Here is an 8,919-nt window from a genome sequence, read left to right on the forward strand (position 1 = left end):
AAACTCTGAGATCCTGCTATCCCTCCTGCACCGATATACCAACGGGGGTTTAGGTTTCTGTCACTCCGGCAACCCCGCAATTGGCAAACGAATGCAAGATGCATTCCCCTAGGCCCATAAATGGTGAAGTGGCATGTAGTCGACGTTCACACGACACCACTAGAAGAATAACACCACAACTTAAATATCACAACATTGAATATTAACCAACATAATCCACTACTAACATTTAGACTTCACCCATGTCCTCAAGAACTAAACGAACTACTCACGAGACATCACATGGAACATGATCAGAGGTGATATGATGATGAATAACAATCTGAACATAAACCTTGGTTCAATAGTTTCACTCAGTAGCATCAATAACAAGTAGAAATCAACACCGGGAGAGTTTCCCCTATCAAACAATCAAGATCAAACCCAAATTGTTACAGCGGTGACGAGGTGCAGCGGTGGAGATGGCGGTGATGATGATGATGATGATGATGATGATGATGATGGAGATGATGTCCAGCTCGATGACGGTGACGATGGCGTCGATTTCCCCCTCCGGAGGGAATTTCCCCGGCAGATTTCAGCCTGCTGGAGAGCTCTTTTCTCTCTGGTGTTCTCCGTCCCGCAGAGGCGGCTGTGACTCTTCGCGACTATCCTCTGGGGCTTAGGTTTTCGGGACGAAGACGTACGCGAAGAAAAGGAGGCAAGAGGGGGCTCTGGGCCCCCTCCTCACAGGGCGGCCCGGGGCCGCACCGGCCTATGAGGTGGGCCCACCTCGGGTCCCCTCGGCTCCCCCTTCTGGCTCCCTTCGTCTTCTGGAAAAATAGGATTTTTCATATAATTTCCGTCAACTGTTGATCTTCCGAAATATCGCATTCTGACGGTGCTTTTTCCAGCAGAATCCTGACTCCGGTACGCGATCCTCCAATAGTCATGAAACATGCAAAGTAGATGAAATAACATAAGTATCATCTCCAAATATGAAATGTATCAATGAATAACAACAAATTATGATACAAAATAGTGATGCAAAATGGACGTATCAATGATTCCCATATGAATGCTAAGAAAACTCTATATAAATATTCAAACACATACCTTTCATTATATAACTCTATATCAATAGATCCATGTGGGTTCGACACTCAAATACTTATCGAATTGTGCTGCAGTGATTCCCTGCACTCGGGGATTATCATGCTCGCGCGCACCTTTTATGCTTGTTTCGACAGGATCCCAAATTATGAAGGTATTGATGAACATAACATTTGAAGCTATCATATTGGACATAAATATGATATTACAAGGGATAAAAAAATGTCTAAATGATTTTTCACACACCTAGGTGAAGAGGCAAAGCGAGAGGCAACTCTATAAGGTTTAACGACCATCGGTACGGGCAGGGCCCACCCGTACCATGTGCCATCACCTCCGCCTCGTCAAATAGTTTTACCACGGAAGACAAATCTAAGATCCGACATTCAAAGACACCACAACTCGAAGAAACCTCACCTCCGGAAGAGATCTAGAAGGGGAACTTGCATAAGGGCATCATCCTCGCTGCTACATGGATCTTTGGAGACCAAGGCATCATCTCCATCATCATCAACTGATGCATCTTCATCAACATCACCATTCCCATCTCGTTTGCTCCCATCTTGTTGTAATTCCAATTGTTATTATGGATTTGCATTTGTATTCATCCATATAACCGTATTCATTTCATATGCCAATGATGTTGTTGTTGGATGCTTCAATGAGTGAGTAGTTTACCTTTCTCTTGGGTTTAGGGTCATAACTTTGGTTCATGATTATGTGTTAGTTTTCTCTATAGATATTATATGAAGTCGACCATGTAATATTTGCCTTTGGAACTAGAGAGAGAATTATCTTTGGAAATATGGTAGTATGTATGATGCTGAGTGATATAACGTCCCGGTGTGCTATTCATATGGCCAAGGGGGTAAAGAGACATTATATCAATATCCATGGGGAAATCCTTAACTGAGGGATCGGAGTGGCTTGCTTACGATCATTGAAGTGGTTATTTTTGGATGAAATACCATATGGCTTGTATGTGATGATATTTTTATGGAGCTCTCCCCACACATGTTATGAAGACGGACATAGATATATCCTGATATAATTAATACATTCCCCAAGAAGATTTCGCCTTACTGAAGTTTCATTACTATTTACATCGTGATTGTCTTTCTCTTTACTTTACTTTTCAGTATTAGTTTACACACAAAACAACTCTCTTTAGAACACTCTTACTTGAAATCAAGGGTAGCTTAGAAGTATCATTTAATAGATAGTGATGAGGGACATAAAGACCTTAACTAAATAGCTCTCCTGGTTTGATACTCTTACTTTTGAAACTAGCTACAATAAACATGTGCACTTGCAATCATCACTGTCCATATGAGACTAGATGGAACAAGGGAAGGGAAAATGAAATACTAGGATATATGCTTAATAATGAAATTAAATATAATTGATGCACCAACAAAGGAACATTCTTCTAAAATCATACTACCCCTAAATCAAGCTCGTACCAACTATTGTTGAAGTGTATATGCGAATTGGCTAACACTTTTTTTAAACTTTTAGTTTTGTTGGCTAGTGCGTGTAGATTAATATGATATCCAAGTCAATGTCTCGAGTTTGAGTCATGTGTGGTGCAATTTATGCTAAATTTTTTAGTCCCCTCCCTTCATGTAGAAGGCCTCTTAAGTTTACCTTATGTTTGCACGTGGATTTGTCTTCTCGTTGTATGTGAGATAAGATGTTAAAGTGTATATAGAGATTGCCTAGTATTTTTTAGTTAGTATAGATTTTTTGTATTGGCTAGTGCAGAAAGCTTAACCATTATCTTAATAAATGCCTAGCACAACAAAAAAAAAACTCATCGAATTGTTCGTCTATCAACCGCTTGTCAATAATTGGCTAAAAATTACGCCGCAACATATAGGTTGGGCTGTGCTAGTCAATTTCTTGGAAGTCAACCAAATAACAACCGAATACCCCGGTCGTACCACGATTAAATTAATTAACTTGACTTTATCTATAGATGTATGTAGATGTTTTTGTTAACTAGATACACATGTAGCTAGATAAAGTTGAATCAATTAATATAAATCGAAGGAGGAAAATAAAATAAAACTTTTAAAGGATTATTGTTTGAATTTTATATGCAATTTCACGTAAAATTCTAAAATAATTTTGCATAAAATTCTGAAGCAATGTCTACTGAAATTAACTTTCTAGAGGCCCCCTCTATACAACAATTTCTAGAGTTCCTAACATTTTTATACTTCCTTCGATTCATATTAATTAACTCTAATATTAATATATCTAGACATTTTTTTAAATATATTTTAGTTCTAGATACATCTATACTGAAGTCAATTAATATTAATCAGAGGAAAGCAAATTTTTAATCTCAGTCCCTGGTCGGAATGCCCTTCTTCTCCACAGCCTCCTCTTCCTCTCCTGAGTCCAGAGTCCTGACCCATCGACCTACCCAATGTCCAATCCGACCCAGTCTACCACCGCGGTGCCCTAGGGCTGCCATAGCTTAGCGCCACCGCCGACTTGTCACCCCCTCCGCCTCTCACGCGCGTCGCCGCCATCGCCGCCTCCGTTCAACCTCACCGCCTCCTTGGTCTCTCCGCCCCGTCCGTAATTTCGGACATTGGTTGTTGAGGTACGAGCTCTTCGAGTCATCCAATGGTGATTGCTTAAACCCGAAGTTAACTCCACTAATTTTGGCCGCGCCATCCAGATCCGTCCCTGTTGGTGGCGGTGAATCGCCGCGGGCGGCGGGGAAGATGATACGGCTACAGACGTACGCGGCGTTCAGCCTGCTGGCGACCACGTCGGCGGTGTACTACGCGTTCAGCAGCAGGGAGCAGTTCTACCCGGCGATGGTCTACCTCTCCTCCTCCAAGATCTGCTTCGTGCTGCTCCTCAACACGGGCCTCGTCGCCATGTGCGTCGCCTGGCAGATCGTCAAGCGCATCTTCCTCGGCACGCTCCGCGAGGCCGAGGTCGAGCGCCTCAACGAGCAGTCCTGGCGGGAGGTCGTCGAGATCCTCTTCGCGGTCACCATCTTCCGCCAGGACTTCTCCGTCTCCTTCCTAGCCATGGTCGCCGCCCTGCTCCTCGTCAAGGCGCTGCATTGGCTCGCGCAGAAGAGGGTCGACTACATTGAGACCACGCCCTCCGTGCCCATGCTCTCGCACATAAGGATCGTGTCATTCATGGTCTTCCTGCTTGCCGTCGACTGCATCTTCCTCTCCAGCTCCTTGATGTCACTCATAAAGAAGCGAGAGGCGTCTGTTGCAATCTTCTTTTCCTTCGAGTAAGCTCTCTCAAATCCTTTTTTATTCCAAACTTTTCGAACAGCACCCACCATATCTAGTTCAATTCGAACATCAATCCTTTGATCTTAGAAACATGGAAAATATTCTCAGTTAGATATATACCTATTAGTTCGAAGGGTGGAAGTTTGTGTTAAATTATGCATTGTTCTATGAGATGAAAAGGTCCCGCTCCATGGAAATAGACATTTATGCATCATTATTTGAAACGGAAATGTAGACGTTATTTTACTAACCGACAAAAAAGTGCGGATGTAGTTGTACTGATATTTCTAGTTATATAAAAAAGCGTGGATATTGTACTGATATTTCTAGGTATATATATGCTTGAGGATGCACTGGTAGCACGTTAGGTTACTAGATACCCAGTCAATTTCCCACATCGTATCTTTATGACCTCCCCACGTGGAGGTGGCGCTGTTCCACTCCCTTTTGAAGTCCATTCTAGAATCCTGGGCAAACAGTTTAGATGTTCCATTTTAAGCTTGGCATGTTTATCTCTTGCGTGGACGCGCCAATGTTGCTTTTAACATCTTGGCCAATTCATGCCTTAATTGTAGTTTGCTCAGTAGGATTAGGTCTCCGGTGGTCCCATAAAAAAAGTGGCATTTGCTACTATGAAAAACTTCACTGAATCAAGTTGTCGTTTTTCTTTGAGTTTTATTTTGCATACCTAGGTTTGTACCTGAGTGGTCAGTTAATCATTTCACTTGATCCTTCCACCAAGACATGGATAGCTTGTTCTAGTATGCTTACCACCTCAATCCCAAACCCCATTCATTTACTTTATGGTTGTAACATTTGAGGATATGAGTCCAGGAACTTGCTAAATTATCTGTTAAAGTAAGCAATACTTAAAGTGGAAGTGGTGCAAAACATTAGGTCTGAATTGTTTAAACTGCAGTAAGACTTACCATATGTAATATTTCCTTATTGGTTATTTCTTTTCAAGCATGCCTGCAGATAACTTTGTAATTGTTGTTTCGAGATGCTGAAATTCATAGTAGCTCAGATATGTGCAAATCATGTTTTTCAGGTATATGATACTAGCAACATCGACAGTATCGACATTCGTGAAGTATGTATTCTATGTCAGTGACATGCTAATGGAAGGTCAATGGGAGAAAAAGGCAGTGTATACCTTTTATTTGGAGCTTATTAGTGACCTTGTGCACTTGTCTTTATATATGCTCTTCTTCATAGCTATATTCCTGTAAGTTCTCTGAAGATGATATTTCCCCTTATGAGTAATAAACTAATAATATAGTCTGCAGTTCAGTGGCTGATCTGTTATACCGTTCAGGAACTATGGTGTGCCACTTCACTTGATCCGTGAGCTGTACGAGACCTTCCGCAACTTCAGAATTCGTGTTTCAGATTATGTACGCTACAGAAAGATAACTTCCAATATGAATGAACGCTTTCCAGATGCTACAGCTGATGAGCTCGACGCGTGAGTTATTTAATTTCATTGGTACTGTTTCTGTTTATTCAACGATGGATCTTGTTTGTGATTAGATATCTTTGTGTATTCAGGAGTGACGCTACATGTATAATTTGCCGTGAAGAGATGACTACAGCAAAGAAGCTGCTTTGTGGGCACTTGTTCCATGTGCATTGTTTGAGGTCATGGTTAGAGCGCCAACATACTTGCCCCACATGTAGAGCCCCCATTATCCCCCGGACAATGGACGTGCTGCATCAACTCGACAACATGGAGCTCAACCGGGAGTTCAGTTTGGTGAGCTTTCTCTGTTGTTCTGATTTTTTGCTTTGCATTTTTGTACTTAACCATTTGTATCATTTAGTGCTACATTAGGCAAGCAGTTTCATATGTGATCCCTAATTCATTGTTGGTCTAAACAGCTGCAGGCACTGGCGCTCCAGGTTCAGGTGGACCACCAAGTGAGAATGTGAACAGGCGCCAAGCAAAACTTGAGGCTGCTGCTTCAGCTGCTTCTTTATATGGAAGATCTTTTGCTTACCCTCCAACGAACACATTGAATAGGTATATTTTTTCACCATCCTTGCTACCCCTCTGTAATAGTACAAAATTCTAACTCTGATATTATTTTGCGGATCATCAGTTGTGCAACTTTTGGAATTTTTATATGCATCTCATTTGCAAAGCTACCACATTGTTAGCCGATAATATATTTATGAGCTTTGCCAGTTTGTTTAGCTTTTCCTTTTTTTGAGATCTTGTTTAGCTTTTCCTGTGCATGGTGGTTGAGTTTGCTGGATAAAAATTGTACAACTTGTTAATTTTCCTTACTAACCATATGCTATGGGATAATTTTAGTTTTCATACTAAGCCTTCCATCCGTCTAGGTTTTTTCATCTTTATTTGACATCTTGGCCCAAATAGTGAATATGAAAGGAACAAGATGAACGGAATACAACACTTGGACGAAAACCAAAATTGCTCTTTATGCTCCATTTGTCCAATATGACTTGTGGTTATTGTTTTCAAGATAAACTTAATTTTCCTTTTTCAGAGCCGGTATGCAATTTGTTTATGTAAGGTTAATTTATTATAACTCTGCCAGGACTAGGTGGTTAGCCATTTTTTGTTAGATCTTGGGTACTGGAGATTGGGTTAGTCCATTTGTTTGACTGTTTACATTATTTTACAGATGGACTATGAAATAACGGTATCTAGTGCCATACATTCTGATACTATAATGTGAAGTACCTTTTTATTCAATCATCAGGTATTCAGGACCTCTACATGCTACACCAAGTACTTCACAATCAGGAGAAGCAAGTACTTCCAATCAATCACAGGAAGACCAGCAGAACACCCCTGATCCCTCGGCATCTCAACCTTTTATTTCACATGGCCCTGTTATCTCAACAGCAAGCAACAGAGACCTTGAAAAATCACTGCAAATGGCCTACCAAAACGCTATAAGGAGTCAGATAGAGGTAATAATCATCTTTCTCCTAACACAACTTGATCTAATCTTACTATGGTATCTGTGATGAGCCTAGCAAGTGTGCCATATGAAAATGGTCTGAGCTAGATAGACATATTTCTCAATGGCATGCACATGTTTGTAAATTGTTAGTGAGCGCTGTCACCATTCTATTAGCATCAAATGTCCTATACGAGTTTGCATGATTCCACACAAAGATTGGTACGTTGCACTGGATGTCACTGGGCACCGTGCATTATTTGCAGCAAACATTTGCAATCGAGTATATTAATGCAGATATTCAAACATCTTTTATTTAAGCACCAAATCATTGTGAAATTTTCCAGACTTTCTGAAAATGTAGTAATATAGGCTTCTGTGTCAGATTTCCAGTTTGAACTCTAAAGGAGAAAGTTTTTATGCTCTTATAGTTTTTTTTCCCTTTTTTCAAGAGTTCAATTCCAAATGAAGTTAAATTATTTATTTGACATGAAGGTACATTGGATTATTAGTTAAGCAGTTCCTTCACTTGTTTTTTTGGACTATTTATGATGTGATGATATTTCAAAAAGTAATCTCTACGGTTGCACTTAATAAATGATTTGGGTGTGCCTATGTCTCAGTTGACTGAGATTTTCTTAAGTCTCAGTCACCTCAGAAAAGTGCAACTGCAGTTCAAAGAAAAGTGCAACTCGGTTCAGTTGCACATTTCTGGTAGAAAAGTGCAATTGCACTTTTTTAACAGAAAAGTGCAACTCAAAGCACATTTTTGTAAGTGACTTAGACTTAAGAAAATCTCAGTTGACTGAGACATAGCAAAACCGAAATGATTTACACTAATCTATCCATGTTCATGTCAATTATTGATCACTATCCCTAAGTTGGTGACTCGTAGCAGACTAGCTGTAATTGTTTTCATGCCATGTTTATCTGTAGGAATGATAAAATGTTCAATTCTTTCTGTATTATGTTATTCAGGTTCATTATTACTATCTTGAGATGCCCTTGATTCTCAATGAACAGTTTTCAGTGCATTTCTTATGGCCATAGAGTTGCTGTAGACAGTCATAGTTTATCAGCTTCAGACGAATATTCTTTGTCATAGCTGCCAGACTAATCTAAAACGTTACTCAAAATATTTATGTTTGCTTAAATGTCAAGTAATGAGCCCTGGCCAATGCCAACATAATTCATAAGTTGATTCCTTTCAGATGTTGCAAATCCAATTGCAAATGGTGCAGCAAGGATCTACGGCATTGGCAACTAACAATGAGAATGCTGAGCAAGCAAAAAGTGAGTGAAGTGGTATATATCGGAAGTGAGGTGTTGGGCTTGGGTAAACAAATAAGATAGATGGAAACTTGGCAATACCTGTGGTGAGGGCTCCCTTATGTAAATGTTAGCACCTCTATCAGCATCAAGTGTTTTGTTTGTTTTATTTGCTAGTTTGCGTAGATTTAATCTTGTTGTCAAACCGGGATTATACCTTAGAAAAGCAGTCATATTGTAAAACTGACTATTGACACCATCTGTGAGATCAAACAAAATACATCTACCGGGAAACATTTTGCAATGTGTCATCAGAATAAATAAATCTTTCTTTTATTACATAAAATGAC

The 8,919-nt window shown here is 40.1% G+C and overlaps 1 pseudogene; it reads left to right on the forward strand.

Annotated features, from left to right (window-relative positions):
* The first annotated feature begins 3,769 nt into the window (after window positions 1-3,769).
* On the forward strand, window positions 3,770-8,873 carry LOC124661998 (annotated as a pseudogene).
* Window positions 8,874-8,919: the final 46 nt, after the last annotated feature.

This window comes from Lolium rigidum, chromosome 6 (genome assembly GCF_022539505.1).
Source record: "Lolium rigidum isolate FL_2022 chromosome 6, APGP_CSIRO_Lrig_0.1, whole genome shotgun sequence".
Taxonomy (NCBI): Eukaryota; Viridiplantae; Streptophyta; class Magnoliopsida; order Poales; family Poaceae; genus Lolium; species Lolium rigidum.